Below are 17872 nucleotides of genomic sequence, written 5' to 3'. Positions count from 1 at the left end.
TCAATTACCAAGAACAAATGCGTCTATTCTAGATCAAAAACAGCTTAAGGAGTAGAGTGACGATCTACCTTTCTAATCCAGAAGTGGATCAATGTTTTTCTTGTGCTATGATCTCAAAAAATAATAATAAATTCTTGTGCTATAAATGTGATTGATTACTAATTTTTTGGTTCCAACTTATCTTGTCAGATGTAGTTTATTTTCTGCTTCATGTAACATAAACTGATAACCAAAACATGCTGCAGATGTATTCTAGAAATTCAAGGGTGTCGGAGGATCAAGGATGCACAAGGATTGTTAAGCTTGTATGAGGCAGCACATCTTAGGACACACAAGGAGGATATTCTAGAGGAAGCACTGGAGTTTTGCAGCAAGAATCTCGAATCCAAATTTCTCCACACGAACGATTCGCTGCTCTGCTCGCGAAATAAATTAAAAAGCCATCATTACATCCAATCCAAGAACTTGCCGAGTTACAAATGCATAAAAGCAACACAAAAATCCTTTGAAGATAATGATGCTGCTGCTGAACTGATAACATACCAATCAATTTATGTAAACAAACACCAAATGAAAAATGGGATCCACAAAAAAAGCCAATCATTGTAATGCTCAATCCCATAAAACATTCCAAAAAATAATTAGAAAATGTCTTCTTCATCTGCTTTTGCACCAGCACCACAAAAAAATTCTATCATTGTAATGCTCAATCCCATAAAACATTCCAATTTCATCTAGAAAAAGTTATCAACATATAAGTATTTTCTTTTTTTAATCATTATATAATACACATGGTATGTAGGTATTCAACAAAATTCCATTATAACTGTTTGATTGGATATAATTTAATATTTATAAATTTTTATACTAAACACAAAATTAAAACAGACTTCAAATCAAGTAATATGGATCTAAATTTGTTCGTTGGCTATAACTTCCTTGATTGACAATGAATGAAGTTGAATTAAGGAAACACTAAATCAATTAGAAAATAAGAAAAAAAATCCTCCAAATCATTATGCCATTAAATATCGAATTTGATATTTTTAACAAGCAAATGACTAAAAAATGTAAACAACAGATCAATCTGCTAAGGGAAAGGAATCAAACTTCATGCACCAAACACTCTACACTTACCAACCAGTAGTTTCAAGCTGCCTCTCTCAACTATGTACAATATGCACGCTTAAAAGTCAAGACAACAAGAATTTAATACTCGAGAAACATTAAAATCCCAAAAAAACCATCATTACCAATATACTGCCCTCCTCCGCTGGAACTCTGACCATGATAAGAAGGCAATACTGGCTGCTCCACCATATTTTCCGGCTAGCGTTGGTGTCGATCCTTATGTTAGGGGTAGCCCGAGTCATCTTGGGTGGTTTAAGGAACGATCTTGAGTGGAGAGATTATAAAACAGCCAGAGTTCCCATTGAAGTTTATGAGGAAGAAACAATTGAATATGGATGCAATGTGTTTGAAGGTAGGTGGGTTTGGGACAATGTGAATTATCCTCTTTACAGAGATGAGAAGTGCCTTTTTTTGGTTAAACAAACCACTTGTGTAAAAAATGGAAGACCCAATTCTTTGCATCAGAGCTGGAGGTGGCAGCCAAATGCGTGCAATTTTCCAAGGTAAATTTACTAACACAAGTACAGACAAAAAAAAATCAAAATATCGGACAACTAGTAATTACAATTTACATGCAATCATTAAGTGACATAACCCCGCCAATTTCAAACACAGAATCTGGTAAAAAACAACAGAAAAAACAAGCCCGAAAAGAGGAGCAGAAGTTTCATCAAACATATATAAATCAAGAAAAACAAGAACTCTTACAAGCTCAAATGGTTATTAATCACCACCTTTTCTCCATTTCTATAATAACTTTTAAACATGCCCACAAATAAGTTTATCGCATCCACCATTGGACCATAGAATTTCCTGAGAAAACAGAGATACAATTCAAGAAAAACCAAAATTTGTATGAAAAATTAGGTGAAAATTAGAAATCGACAAAGAATTTCAGAAATAGATGAGTTGTTCAATTACCTTGAGCTTTGAACGACAGAGATGAGAGAATGAGAGTGCCGATGTCGTGCCCTAAATGAACAAAAAGAAATTGAAATCGTTATCAAACTAAACCCATGACTTCTGAAATTTTTATGCCCTAAACACATCATTTAATCTTGAAATTGATGAAAATTTCCAATCGAAAAAAATTCATATGCCTAGATTTGAACTAGGGAAGAAGATTTACCTTCCGTTGCAGCGAAACGTTTAGCAGAGGGGAGAAATGCGACTTTTGCGTTGTGTTTTACTAAGACCCGATTGAATCTGGTGGGTATTTGTTTTTAAATGGGCTGACCCGTTTCAGTTGAGACTGTGTCATAAGAGAACCACTCAACTATTATATATTTTTTTAAGGGTGAACTGGTGCTCAGTTCCTAAACCCAAAGGCAAATTAAGAATCAGTCCCTTGTCAGAAAAAGTTGTTTCCACTCCTTGGGCCCACATTATTTTTTCGGATAAAATTGAGTACAAAACATTGAAAATATGGTAAAAGTACATGATATTTGAGCATTAATTGTTCAAGATCGAGTAAAAAAAATAAGATTTTGAGTATAAAATCTAAACATCTTTATTAATGTGAACTTGAAACATATGTTTGAGTACTCAAAAATCATATATTTGTACCATATCTAACACATTGGGTACTCAAATATCATATATAAGTACCATATTTTTAATGTTTTGTACCGATTTCCATCCAAATAAGATAAATTGTGTTATTAATATCAATATTTTCATAGTACTCGAAAATCACATATTATTTGTACCAGGTCTAACACATTTGATACTCAAAATCTCATATATTAGTACCGTATTTATAATATTTTGTACCGATTGTCATCTAAAGAAAACAAATGTGTCATTATATCAATATTTGCTTACATATTTGAGTACTCAAAAATCATAAATCAGTACCAGATTTGAAATAAATGATACTCAAATATCATGTATTTGTACCATATTTTTCATGTTTTGTACCAAATTTCATCCGAAACAAAACATGTGGGTCCAAGAAGTTTAAAAAAAGATTTTTCTGACAGGGACTGATAATCGATTTAAATTTAGGTTTGGAGACTGAATTATAAATTACCGTTTTTTTAACAACAAAATAATGAATGGATTCCAATCAATTTCTAGTGAATAAAAACGCATAATGGCCATTTGATAAATGAATTTAATAAAAGTTATTGAGTAAAAAACATTGATTGTTGAGAATTAAGTTTTGATCTTTACATATTCACGAGCTATATTAATATTTTATCAAGGAACCAAATTATTTCTAAGTAAAGCGCCAAAATTAACCGAGTCTCAAACGAAAAGAGCGTCTTTATTAAGAAAAGCGCTAAAAAGAAAAAGCGCGACTTTACAAGAGAAAAGTTAAAGCCAAACTGATTCCTTCGAAGAAAAGAGCTAAACTGATCACCTAAACACAAGTGCTAAACTGATGATATAAAGTTGAATCACTAAACTGATATCACGAGATACCAAACCGATACCATGGAATGGAAGTACCAAACTAATAAACTGATCATTGAAATGCCTGACTTGATAATTTTCTTTAATGGCATGAAAATCAAACACAATTATAAATAATATCACGTCTTCAATTCAATAACAAAAAGAGTCAATTGTTCTCCCAATCTTTTTGACACAAGTAAGTTTGAATATTCACATCTAGTTTACAATGAAACTAGTAACAAATAAACGCGAAATAAACAATTGAATTCAAATGAACTTTCCGAAAACTTGTTTATGACAATCCACGATGAAGAACAATCGTCAACGCCACAAAGTTTATGAAACTTTGATAAGTTTGATTTGAAAAACAAAGCAAATCTTTGAACAAAATTCTAAAGAGAATTTCAATTGATAAAATCAATAAGTGAATTGTATTTTTATTGTATTCAATAATGAATGTATATGTTGTATTTATATTACAACTCAAAATAATAAAAGATAATGCCAAAAATAAGGACTAGAAAGTTTTCTAGTAGACTTAAAAAACTTAAAATAGGAAAAATATTAAAATAGTAATAAAATCCGCACAGACAGTACATGCCACACTGTGTGAAAAATACGTCTCCCGCTGGAGCATGCCTTTTCCCACTAGAGCGCCAAAATTTCTGCCCATAATTTCAATTTTCTTGATTCCCGCTGGAGTGGCATATTTGTCCCGCTGCGGCGCGAGTTCTCGCACTTTGAAAATCCTGCTTTCTCAAGGTTTTCTTGCACTTCAATGATATTTAAATATCTATCAAATTGATCTCCTAGCATTCGATTTTGATTGCCATGGATTTCAAATCGTCTAACCTCGATGGCAAATTACAAAACAATTTTGGGAATAATATGAATCTTCAAATGTCTTCTAAATTCATATCAGACTTTCCTTCTTCAAAAAGATTTGTCCTTAAATCTCGTTTGTTACCTACAACAAACAACAAAAAATTAATAACACTAAAAATTTTATCAACAATAACCTTACCTCGTATTTTCTCATTGCAAGATGTATAATCCAAACTCGAGTAACTCATTCTCATCAATTAATGTACCTTACATACTCATAAAAATATCAAAGAAAGCAAAATTATTAATGCACAAATATCTATCTAATTTTTTTTTCCAAATTTTTGAAAATATAAATAAATATAAAATTAATGAATTTTGAAATTATAGATAGACATAGTATTGAAGATATTAATTAAGAAATCAAAACTTATTTTTATCTATATTTTTAGATTTTAGATACTCTATCACTCCTCCTATTATCATTAGAAAAATATAGATACATAGGCTGCGTTTACTTGTCTTGATAAATGAAGGATAACATAGATAATACCAACTAATCCTATGTTTCTTGCAAAATTGAGAAATTATATAAATCTTTAGGCTCGTTAATGATAGGATTGCGAGATGATTTTTAGTCCTAAATTTTTAATGGGATTATAAATATTATGGAGTGAGAGAATGAAAAAAATCAATTATGCCCTTCCTTTTTATCTTTCATCTTCTTCCCTTCTTTGCAGAACATATGATTATTATGATAGCTTAAGGGTGAAATCGTAATTTGTTCTTAAGTATAATTCAATCCCAAAATTAATTCATCCAACTAAAAATATTATTATTTATCCATAATAACTCTCTATCCTATCAAATTATATTAATAATCATACTTTAATCTATCCTTGCTCAATCCATCATTCAAAGTAAACGTAGACATATAGTATTGTATATTACAAAAATAAATAACATTGAGGGAAAATAGAAAAATATGTTTCAAATTTCGATAAGAAGATGAAATTCTCGATATGTATAATTTTTTTTAACTTAAAAAAGGGAAAAATGAAAAAAAAAATTAATGTAAATTCATTTTGGGCATCACCAAATTAATTAAAAATTTGTTAGTATAGAGTACTTATTTTTAACTAAATACAAAATAAATAGTAATATATATATATATATATATATATAACTTTTGATATATAAACATATCCACGTACTAAACTGATATTTTATCAAAGAACCAAACTATATCTAAGTAAAGCGTTAAACCGAGTCTTAAAGGAAAATAGCATCTTTATTAAGAAAAGCCCGACTTTACAAGAGAAAAGCCAAACTAATTCCTTCAAAGAAAAAAGCTAAACTGATCACCTAAAGACAAGTGCTAAACTGATGATATAAAGTTGAAGCACTAAACCGATATCACGGGATACTATACTAGCTAGTACCATGGAACGGAAGTACCAAACTTATAAACTGATCGATCGATTGAAATTCCTCGCTACTGCATCAGTTTATCATCGCGACTTATACTGGATAAGGTATCCCTTACTCTCTGTACCCTGACACTCCTACTACTTAACGTCGCGATCCTTTGAGAATTCTAAATGCTGACCATCCATTTGCTAAAATATTATATTAATAATTCTATAGGGCATCAATGTTAGCAGTATTGGAGGTGTATTCAATGGAGGAGAATTAATGACATTTAATTACCTTGTGGATTTTAGAAGTATAGGGATATTCAATCTTAATTTTTAAATACTCTATAGAAATCTAATGGTTTTGAAAATAGATTTTTTAGAGTTTTAGAATTCAAGTGGTATTCAACCTTGACTTTTAAAAATTCTACACAAGTTTAAGGTTATTAAAAATATAAATGGACTTTTAATAACTCCATTAAATTCAATGGCATACAAACATTAATACTTAAGGTATCGCTATAATTTGTAAAAAAAAAGTTGAATATTATTTACTACACCGTGAATTACTGATTGGAAGTGGAACGCATATTGTCTTTAATTTATTGTTCATTATAGTTTCCTACCATTTAATTAAAAGGGCCAATTCTAAGGCTTCACGCTTCTGATCTCTAACTAAGCTGCCGGAATTCCAGTAGTCGAAATGCAGTGAGTTAAGTTATGTAGGCTTCATTTGGATTTGTATTTTAAAAACGTTTTTATAAAAGTGTTTTTTAAAATTATTTTACAAAAATATTTAAATAGTTAAAAATGTGTTTAGTAAACTATTTTATAAAATGTTTTAATAATTAAAAATGTGTTTGGACAACTATTTTAGAAAAACTATTTTAAAGATAGAAATAATTTAAAACTTGTTTTGCCAATTATTCTATAAAAACTTTTTAATTTTAATTTTTTTTCTCATTTTCTTATTTTTTTTTTGATTGAAATGTTTTTTTTTCTTTTTTGTGATTGATTTTATTTTTAATTTATTTTTCTCATTTAATACAAATTAAATATACAATTTAGAACGAAAAATATTATATAAAATAATGAAGGAAAGAAGATATAATTAAGTGCATTAAATTAATAAAATTGAAAAAAAAATACAAATTTTCATTTGAAATATTAAAAGCAAGAAGCCATAATTTACACGTGCATCAAATATATAAATTTTAAAATATATAAATATATAAAATTTACAACATACAAATTCTAATTTAAAGGTTAAAATTACATAACTTATCTCATTTAATTTCGCGTTATTCTCGTCATATTATTTATTCATCTATTAATTATTAATTTTACATTAATTAAATGAAATAAATTATAATATATCCATCAAATTAAATAATGTATTAACTATTATTTCTTATTTATTTTTAATTAACATTATATTACTTATTTATGTATTACTTATCCTATCACTCAAACCAAACGGTGTCTAATCTCAGGATATTTCCTAACATCTTTGAACCATATTTCGTCTCCAGCCTCCGACTTGCAAATGTATAGTTTCCCTTTTGACGTCGAAACCGATATTAGCAGGTATATCCATCTATTGTTCGTGTCATTAATATAGATAGAAGGTAAATCTAATTTCCAACAATAATCACCGTGGTTGATGCCTTCAATAAATTTGCAGTTGCTACTGCCCTTGAATAAAATCCTATCTGAAAAACGACAAAAAAGTTTATTCATAATTAGAAAATGCATCACCAAACATATATTGAGGATTTTCGCCCAGATAATGCTACGTATGTAAATATATATGCGTGAACAAGTGAATTACCTCTAAGTCAGTTGGATCTAAGTACACTAGTTTTCCTAGAAGACAGTTCGCCTGAAATATTAGCAGACACACTTATACATTAGCTCCAACTTATAATCTAAATCATGTTTTTAACTTAACATAGAACACTCATGGAAAATTTGCTTCAAGGCTTTAGACTAAATGACAAATTTGCTTCAAAGCAAATAACAAATTCTTGATGCCAGAGTACTATTTCAAACATGAAATAAAAACTAACATTTAATTTATTAAAATCTGAAACATCGAGATGAAAATGTTTCCTTGAAAATACCCATCGATATTAATATCAATATATACACAATTCACAAAACACGAGCTAATGAAAACCAGAGCTCGAAACACCGAAACCAACAACATCCCAAGCTCTACAACTACTTAAATTGAATCAAGATTTATCTTGACACTTCTTATTGCACGAAAAACCCAAGTTCAAGAACTGTATAAAGCACAAAATGTTGGATCCCATCTTCTTCACAAGAAACAGCAAAAGGGATCAATCCAATAATCGTTACACTCAAATAGCCATATGGAAACACAAGTGCTTAAAGATGAAAGCTATTTTTATCAGTAGAAACCTGAAACTCCAATTTCCTAACCAAATATGAAGCATCACATGGCAGCCACTGCACAAGATAAGAACACAAATAAAGTAATTATTCCATGGTAATCCCCTGCTTCACCTGTAATCACAAATATTGGTCTCAGGTGCGGCATCACGAGATAGAAAACTATGGAAATTAAAGAATAAAATAGACACCAAGATTTACGTGGAAAACCCCCAAAAAATATTAGGGTAAAAACCACGGGCAAGACCAAAAGATTTCACTATAATATTTGGAGAATTACAACATCTCTCTGTGTTTCCAAAGAGATACTCACTCTCTTATACAGGAGAAAACCTATCTCACAAATATATATAAAAATATACTGAAGAGAAGAAAAACACTCAAGAATTGAAGAATTGCTTGAGCTCTGGGATACTTGAAATGATTAGGGAAGAACTCTATTTATAGAGCTGATCCCTCGGTATGAACTCCGCAAAACAAATTCAAATTTTCTTTGCCTTTGGACATGCATTGCATGTCCCCTAACCACTTTGCCGACATTTGTCCCACTTGAAGATTTGATTGAGAATCAAACACATCTCCACACATCATTTCAATCTTGCCTTTTCCGCTACTTACGTTTTTGCTAGGCCATTTGAGGATCTACACCATTCAAACTTCTCCGTGCTCACTGGATTGGTCAGAATATAAGCAATGTTATCCTTCGTATGGATTTTTTGCATATCCAAACTTCCTTCCTCTAATACTTCTCGAACAAAGTGAAACTGAACTCCAATATGTTTAGTCCTAGAATGAAAGGTTGGATTTCTTGCAATGTGCAAGACACTCTGACTGTCACAAAACAAATGAATCTTTTCTTGTTTGTGCCCAAGCTCCTCCAATAACCTTTTAATCCATATTGCCTCCTTGCAAGCTTGAGTAGTTGCCACGTATTCTGCCTCCGTTGTAGATAATGCCACAACTATTTGCAGTTTTGAAACCAAGTTGACTGCACCTCCTGCAACTGTAAACACATAACCAGTAATATATTTTCTTTTATCTGGATCACCCGCATAGTCAGAATCCACATAGCCCCTATGTGTAAAATCTGATCCTCCAAAACATAATGCAGCATCTGAGGTACCCTTAATGTATCTAAGGATCCTCTTAACCGTGCTCCAATGCTCTTGTTCAGGATTCGCCATATATCGACTGACTACTCCCACTGCTTGTGCAATGTATGGTCTAGTACATATCATAGCAAACATTAAACTTCCCACCGCTGATGCATATGGTACTCGAGACATCTCCATCCTCTCTTCTTCACTGCTAGGTCACACCTCAGAGGATAACTTGAAGTTAATAGGAAGAGGGGTTGAAACTGGCTTACTATCTTGCATGTTGAAGCGCTGCAAGACTTCCTTCAAATAATTTTTCTCGGAAAGCCAAATCTTCCTATTACTTCTGTCTCGATGAACTTGAATCCCTAGAATCTTGTTTGCTGGTCCCAATATGTCGTCCACGTACAACAACAAAATGATATAATCATCATCACCAGGCCTCTTGAAATACTTTTAAGGGTCTGCATTGAGTTTTTTATACCCAAGGCTCATGATATAGGAATCAAATCTCTTGTACCAACACCTCGGCGCCTGTTTGAGACCGTACAAAGATTTGTTCAACCTGCAAACCAAGTTCTCTTTGCCTTTTTTTGCAAAACCTTCTGACTGGAGCATATAGATTTCTTCTTCAAGATCTCCATGAAGAAATGCCGTTTTCACATCTAGTTGTTCTAGATGTAGGTCAAACACCGCACATATTGCCAATACTACTCTGACTGTTGAAATTCAGAACACAGGAGAAAATATCTCATTAAAGTCAATGCCTTCTTTTTTAGCCTACCCTTTGACAACCAATCTCGCACGATACCGCTCCACTTGGTTATTGCCATCACGTTTGATCTTATAGACCTATTTGATACCAATAGCTTTTCTCCCTTGTGGTAGTGTAAAAAGATCCCAAGTTTTGTTCCTGTCCAATGCTTCCAATTCTTCTTGCATCGCTGTCATCCACAAGGATACATCCGAGATTTGAGTAGCATCATGGAAACACGTTGGCTCACCATCATCTGTTAATAGACAATATGTGTAGTGACCCTTACCGAGATCACCTACTAAATAGAACTTAGACATGCAATTAACTTAATCAAAAAAGTAATCAGAATTAAACTATGGAAACCATAAACAATTATACAATCCCAAGAAAAGGAATCTGTAAATATCTGAATAGTTTATACAACCAAATCGAAAGCTGTATCAACCCAATAACAACAGTATAAAAACCTAGACGAAGCTCCAGCTGGCTGACTACTGCCTAGCCCCTCTTGGATCCACCCGCCTTGTCCAATCGCAAACCTGCCCCAAGAAATAGGGTTCCAGAAACACAGAGTACGAGACGTGAGCATAAAACGCTCAGTACAAGAGTATGAGTATACATGCATGCAAGTGAACTCCCTACAGACTCGAGGTCAAAGATCAGATAACAAAGACAGACCGAACCCTGGTATGTAGCACGATGTGCCGTCGCTTCAGGAGGTGGCTCTCATACCGAAAATACCAGTGGATACGCGGGACCCAAATCGATGGAAGTCCATCCACTAACAGGATAGGATAAACCCTACTAACAGACATCTCAATAGAGATATTTCAAGATATAAATGTATGCAGCATAAAATCATGTCATATAAATCATGCAGTCACATAATACATGCATACTCAGTCAGAATATCTCGAACAGTACTTTTGTACCTCAAATACTAGGCGCGCTCTACCAGCTCTAGGTATACGCCTATAATCCGCACTACACTGCCAAATGATACTAATATCATTAAAGTGCTCTAAAGGCCTTAACCAGGCTATTGCATACTCCTAAATATTTTTAGGAAGCAAAAGCTATACCTTCGTCCGTTGTTAGCCTTTTGCTGCCGATTGCCTCAAAACTAGGCCACAGCTCCACTACGACGCCTGGATCGCTATGCCACTTCCGGATTCCCAACGGGACGCCTGGAACTCCCTAGATCTGAGCTAGAAGGCTAAGGAATTGATAGAGAAAAGATGAAAGATGTGCTCAAATGTGAGCCTCGGCACCCCTATTTATAGACAACGAACGTTGCATCCGTTCGTCCATCGTTGCGTCCGTTCTGTCTGACGAACGTTGCGTCCGTTTACCATCGTTGCATTCGATGGTGCCAATGTCACATCAAGTACGTAAGCAGTGACGCATTTCAGATGTCATGAACGTTGCATCCGTTCCTAGAACGTTGCTTCCGTTCTGCCTGACCCTCCGGACTATTTCTGATCATTCTGGGTCTAATCCCGGGCTCCGTTAATCCATTAGAAGTCTCCTTAATCATGTTTATTGGATTAAATAATAGTTAATCACTAAAACTGGGTTTGGGCTACTACATTCTCCCCCATTTAAGATATTTCGTCCTCGAAATCAGATCTTTCTTAAGTAATGAATGATATACAAGATGCAGAAACATTCTCTTATTCAAATTGCAAAATTTAGAGAGTTTACAACTGAATACAATTCGAAGATGAAATCAAAATAACTCAGGATGTTCTGTGCGCATCCTGCTTTTGAGCTCCCAAGTGGTTTATTCAGTGCCTCGGCGCTGCCACTGAACTAAAACCAGAGGAATGACTTTATTCCGTAAGACCTTATCTTTATGATCCAGGATACGAATAGGTTTCTCAACATAGGTCAAATCCTTATCCACCTGAACCTCAGACCGCTGTAGAATATGAGACGGATCTGCCACATATCGTCGCAACAGAGATACGTGGAACACGTTGTGAATACTGAATAGATACGGTGGCAAACCAGACGTTAAGCCAAATCGCCAATGCTCTCCAAGATCTCAAACGGACCGATAAATCTGGGAGACAACTTACCCTTTGGCCAAATCTGAGAATCCTGTGGAAAGGTGACACTCTCAGAAACACTTTCTCCCCAACTTCAAACCGCAGAGGCCTATGCTTGGTGTTAGCATAACTTTCCTGACGATCCTGTGCAATCTTAATCCGTTTTTTGATCTGATCAACAACATCTATGGCCTGCTGGATAAACTCCGGTCCCTCAGCCTGTCTCTCCCCCACTTTTTCCCAAAAGAGTGGATTACGACAATGTCGCCCGTACAATGCCTCAAAAGGTGCCATCCCAATGCTAGTATGATAGCTGTTGTTGTACGCAAACTCAATCAATGACAAATGATCCTGCCAGGCTGTACCAAAGTCCATAGTGCAAGCTCGAAGCATATCCTCCAAAGTATAAATAGTGCGTTCTGACTGACCATCTGTCTCCGGATGATAGGCAGTACTCAAGCTGAGATTAGTGCCCATCGCACGCTGAACACTCCCCCAGAACCTAGAAGCGAACCTGGGGTCTCGATCGCTGACAATGCTCACAGGCACTCCATGAAGTCGAACGATCTCCTAAACATACAAACGGGCCATAAAATCCATGGTGTACTCTCGGCTATAGGCAATGAAATGCGCTGACTTGGTGAGTCGGTCCACCACAACCCAGATAGCATCACAATTCCTCGAGGACATCGGCAAATGGGTCACAAAATCCATCGTGATAAACTCCCATTTCCACTCCGGAATAGGCAGACTATGGAGCAAACCTCCAGGTTGTTGGTGCTCTGCTTTGACCTGCTGACACACCAAACATCTCGAAACATACTGATACACGCTGCGTTTCATCCCCTTCCACCAAAACCGAGTACGTAGATCCTTGTACATCTTGTTGCTCCCCGGATGAATACTCAACTTGGTGCGATGTGCCTGAGACAAGATCTACTTTCGCAACTCTTCATCCTGCGGAATCACAAGTCTACCAGACAAACATAGAAAACCATCTGATTGATAGTGAAATCCAGACGTATTACCCTCGTTGGCTAGACGAGCCAAACGCTGGGTCTTTGAATCTGATATCTGAGCATCTCAAATTCGCGAATACAAAGCTGGCTCGGATAATATCGCAAACATCTGGATACTCTGCATACCTTTCTTGTGCTTGAAGGTGAACCCTGAAGAACAACAATCACCGATCGCACTAGACATAGAACAAGTCTGAAGTGCGGACAGTCGCACCTTGCGACTCAAGGCATCAGCAGTGAGATTAGCAGCTCCCGGATGATACTTAATCTCGCAATCATAGTCCTTAAGCAAGTCCATCCAACGTCTCTGCCTCATGTTCAACTCCGCCTGAGTGAAAAAATACTTGAGACTCTTGTGGTCGGTGAAGATCTCAAATTTCTCACCATACAGATAATGACGCTAGATATTCAAAGCGAACACAATAGCTGCCAACTCCAAATCGTGAACTGGATAGTTGTCCTCGTGCAACTTCAACTGTCTAGAAGCGTATGCTATCACATGCCCATTCTGAGTCAGGACACAACCTAACCCCTGAAGAGAGGCATCCGTGTACACTACATACCCTCCAGATCCTGACGGTAATGCCAACACCGGCGCAAAAGTCAACCGCCGTCGAAGCTCACAAAAGTTCTCTTCGCGCTCGGAGGACCACTCAAAATCCACACCCTTGCGGGTAAGCTGCGTCAATGATCGAGCTAGCTGAGAGAAGTTTAGAATGAAATGACGATAATATCCTGCTAGACCCAGAAAACTACGGATTTCAGCGACCGTCGTTGGACGCGACCAATTAAGCACAACTTCAATCTTGCTCGGATCAACAGAAATCTCATCCCTGGATATGATATTGCCAAGAAAAACCACTCGATCCATCCAGAACTCACACTTGCTCAGTTTGGCGTACAACTGCTCATCCCGAAGAGTCTACAGTACCACTCGCAAGTGAGAAACATGCTCTTCCGTATTACACGAATACACCAAGATGTCGTCAATGAAAACCACGACAAACTTGTCTAAATACTCCCTGAAGACACGGTTCATCAGATCCATAAATATAGCCGGCGCATTAGTCAATCCAAATGGCATCACTAGAAACTCGTAATGCCCATAGCGAGTACGAAATGCAGTCTTGGCTATATCCTGATCTCGGACTCTCAACTGATGATACCCAGATCTCAAGTCAATCTTGGAGTAAACCGAAGTGTCCTGCAGCTGATCAAACAAATCATCAATACGAGGCAAAGGATACTTGTTCTTCACAGTAACTCGGTTCAGTTGCCGATAGTCAATGCACAACCGCATAGACCCATCCTTCTTCTTCACAAAAAGAACAGGAGCTTCCCAAGGAGATACACTAGGACGAATGTACCCCTTGTCCAACAGATCATGTAAATGATTCTTCAACTCGCGCATCTCTGACGGAGCTAGACGATACGGTGCTCTAGAAATAGGAAAAGTACCAGACATCAACTCTATGCCAAACTCAACTTCCCTAACAGGAGGAAAACCCAGAATCTTATCTGGAAATACGTCTGGGAATTCATCCACAACAGGAATGCTCTCTATCCCAACGCTCTCAGCGGACAAATCAACTGCATAGATAAGGTAGCCTTCCCCGCCAGACTCTAGAGCTCGACAGGCTCTCAAAGCTGATACTAAAGGCATCGGGGGTCGCGCTCCCTCGCCATAGAAAAACTAGCTATCACTCCCATCCGGATAAAATCGTACTAATCTGTGATAGCAGACTACTGAAGCTTGATAGGTAGTCAGCATGTCTATCCCCATAATACAATCGAAGTCATCCATCGCAAGAACCATGAGATTCGCTAACAGAATATTCCCTTCGAACTCTAAAGGGAAACCCATCACTAGACGCTTAGCCAAAGCAGATTGACCCGTCGGAGTAGAAACAAAAACTACTACATCTAGTGCAATGCATGGTAACTTATGCCTCTTAACAAAACGTGCAGAAATGAAGGAATGAGATGCACCAGTGCCAATAAGTACGATAGCAGGTATACCATAAAGTAGAAATGTGCCTGCGATGACCTTCTCATTCTCCTCCACAGCCTGATCATGCCTCAAGGCGAAAACTTGGCCAGAAGTCCGCGGTCTCGAATGAGAACTCCCAGCAGGCTGTCCATGCGACCTCTGCTGAACGGTATCCTGAGAACCAGATCCTGAACCAAAACCGCCTCCCCCAGACTGTGGAAAATCCCTCCGGAGATGACCAACCTCTTCACATCGAAAACAAGCTCCAGAAGCTTTGCGGCATCGGTTGGTCGGATGGTTCTTCCCACAATGATCACACTTGTCCTTCTTCCCAAAACGGACAACACCAGCAGAACCAGAGGAAGAATAATTAGATCCGGACTTCTTGAAAGTCTGAGCGTGGGGACCCAAAGAACTCGCAGGCCTAGACTGAGAGAAAGACCTATTTCGCCGAATGCTATCCTCCGCTTTGTGACAATGGCTCACCAAACCCTCGTAGGTCATGTCATCGCCAACCGCCACATGGTCATGGATCTCAGGGTTAAGGCCCTGAAGGAACAGATTATACTTCATCTCAGAGCTGTTGGCAATCTCAGGGCAATAAGACAACAGATCAAAGAACTTATACTGATACTCATCAATAGACATGGCTCCCTGTCGCACACTCAGTAGCTCTCCCGCCTTCGACTGTCGGAGTGCAGGAGGAAAATACAGCTTTTGAAAAGCTGTGCGGAACTCGGCCCAGGTGGTCACTCCTCTCGCCATAACAAAGGGTGCAGAAGTAAACCTCCACCACCTACGGGCTCGCCCATCCAGAAGGTAACCCAGTGTCTCCATATTCTGCTCCTCAGTGCAGTTGAAAGTTTGGAAAGTCATCTCCATGCGGTCTAACCAATTCTCTGCATCCTCTGGAGACTCGCCTCCAACCAAGGGCTTAGGACCCATCTGCAAGAAGCGGCGCACACTGAAACGATCCTCATCACGTCGACGATGGTGACGATCCCAACGACGCTCACAGTCATCGTCTCCCCAGCGTCCACCTCCACTACCATAGCTACTTTGATCATCGTAGTTCGCCATCTACAAAAGTACCTCGCGATTATCTTATGCAGAATCTAAATTCCCAAGAATACTATGCATGCTCTAATACCATAAATGTAGTGACCCTTACCGAGATCACCTACTAAACAACTTAGGCATGCAATTAACTTAATCAAAATAGTAATCAGAATTAAATTGCAGAAACTATAAACAATTATACAATCCCAAGAAAAGGAATCTGTAAATATCTGAATAGTTTATACAACCAAATCGAAAGCTGTATCAACCCAATAACAACAGTATAAAAACCTAGACGAAGCTCCAGCTGGCTGACTACTGCCTAGCCCCTCTTGGATCCACCCGCCTCGTCCAATCGCAAACCTGCCCCAAGGAATAGGGTATCCAGAAACACAGAGTACGAGACGTGAGCATAAAATGCTCAGCACGAGAGTATGAGTATACATGCATGCAAGTGAACTCCCTACAGACTCGAGGTCAAAGATCAGATAACAAAGACAGACCGAGCCCTGGTATGTAGCACGTTGTGCCGTCGCTTCAGGAGGTGGCTCTCATACCGAAAATATCAGTGAATACGCGGGACCCAAATCGATGGAAGTCCATCTACTAACAGGATAGGGCAAACCCTACTAACAGACATCTCAATAGAGATAGCTCAAGATGTAAATGTATGCAGCATAAAATCATGGCATATAAATCATGCAGTCACATAATACATGCATACTCAGTCAGGATATCTCGAACAGTACTTTCGTACCTCAAATACTAGGCGCGCTTTACCAGCTCTAGGTCTACGCCTATAATCCGCACTACACTGCCAAACGATACTAATATCATTAAAGTGCTCTAAAAGCCTTAACTAGGCTATTGCATACTCCTAAATATTTTTAGGAAGCAAAAGCTATACCTTCGTCCGTTGTTAGCCCTTTGCTGTCGATTGCCTCAAAACTAGGCCACAGCTCCGCTACGACGCCTGGATCGCTATGCCACTTCCGGATTCCCAATGGGACGCCTAGAACTCCCTAGATCTGAGCTAGAAGGCTAAGGAATCGAGAGAGAAGAGATGAAAGGTGTGCTCAAATGTGAGCCTCGGCACCCATATTTATAGACAACGAACGTTGCGTCCGTTCCTCCATCGTTGCGTCCGTTCTATCTGAAGAACGTTGCGTCCGTTCACCATCGTTGCTTCCGATGGTGCCATGTCACATCAAGTACGTAAGCAGTGACGCATTTCAGATGGCATGAACGTTGCATCTGTTCCTAGAATGTTGCTTCCGTTCTGCCTGACCTCCGGACCATTTCTGATCATTCTGGGTCTAATCCCGGGCTCCGTTAATCCATTAGAAGTCTCCTTAATCATGTTTATTGGATTAAATAACAGTTAATCACTAAAACTGGGTTCGGTCTACTACAATATGCAATGTTGCTTTCAGTGACATAATCTGAAAGCCAACCTGGTGGTCTTCTTGTTCGAGTTGACTGCCTCATTTTGGAAACCTCTGAATCAACGAGTTCTGGTTCCTCGTGCTCTGGTACTGCTTCACAAGAAACTTGATCTTTTTCTGTCTTATTTTCCACCTGAATGATAGTAGTTTATGATTTGAGTGTGCCTTTGTCTCCCTTCACTTTATCTTCCTCGAAGATAACATCTCTACTGATGATAAGCTTGTGGGCAGTGGGATCCCACAAGCGAAACCCCTTTACTCCATC

At 37.4% G+C, this 17872-nt stretch overlaps 1 long non-coding RNA gene across 1 annotated transcript in view; it reads right to left on the bottom strand.

Annotated features, from left to right (window-relative positions):
- Positions 1 to 7416: 7416 nt before the first annotated feature.
- LOC140893633 (uncharacterized) overlaps positions 7417 to 17872 on the bottom strand; it is a 32156-nt gene continuing 21700 nt past the window's right edge. Inside the window, exons 2-3 of the long non-coding RNA XR_012153233.1 lie at positions 7603 to 7653; positions 7417 to 7483 (exon numbers count right to left, since the gene is read on the bottom strand). This is a non-coding gene — a long non-coding RNA (uncharacterized lncRNA). The remainder of the gene's footprint in view (positions 7484 to 7602; positions 7654 to 17872) is intronic.

Source organism: Henckelia pumila, chromosome 3 (genome assembly GCF_033568475.1).
Source record: "Henckelia pumila isolate YLH828 chromosome 3, ASM3356847v2, whole genome shotgun sequence".
In the NCBI taxonomy this organism is placed as follows: domain Eukaryota; kingdom Viridiplantae; phylum Streptophyta; class Magnoliopsida; order Lamiales; family Gesneriaceae; genus Henckelia; species Henckelia pumila.
The sequence above is the reverse complement of the archived record's forward strand: the minus strand, read 5'-3'. Positions and strand labels throughout refer to the sequence as shown.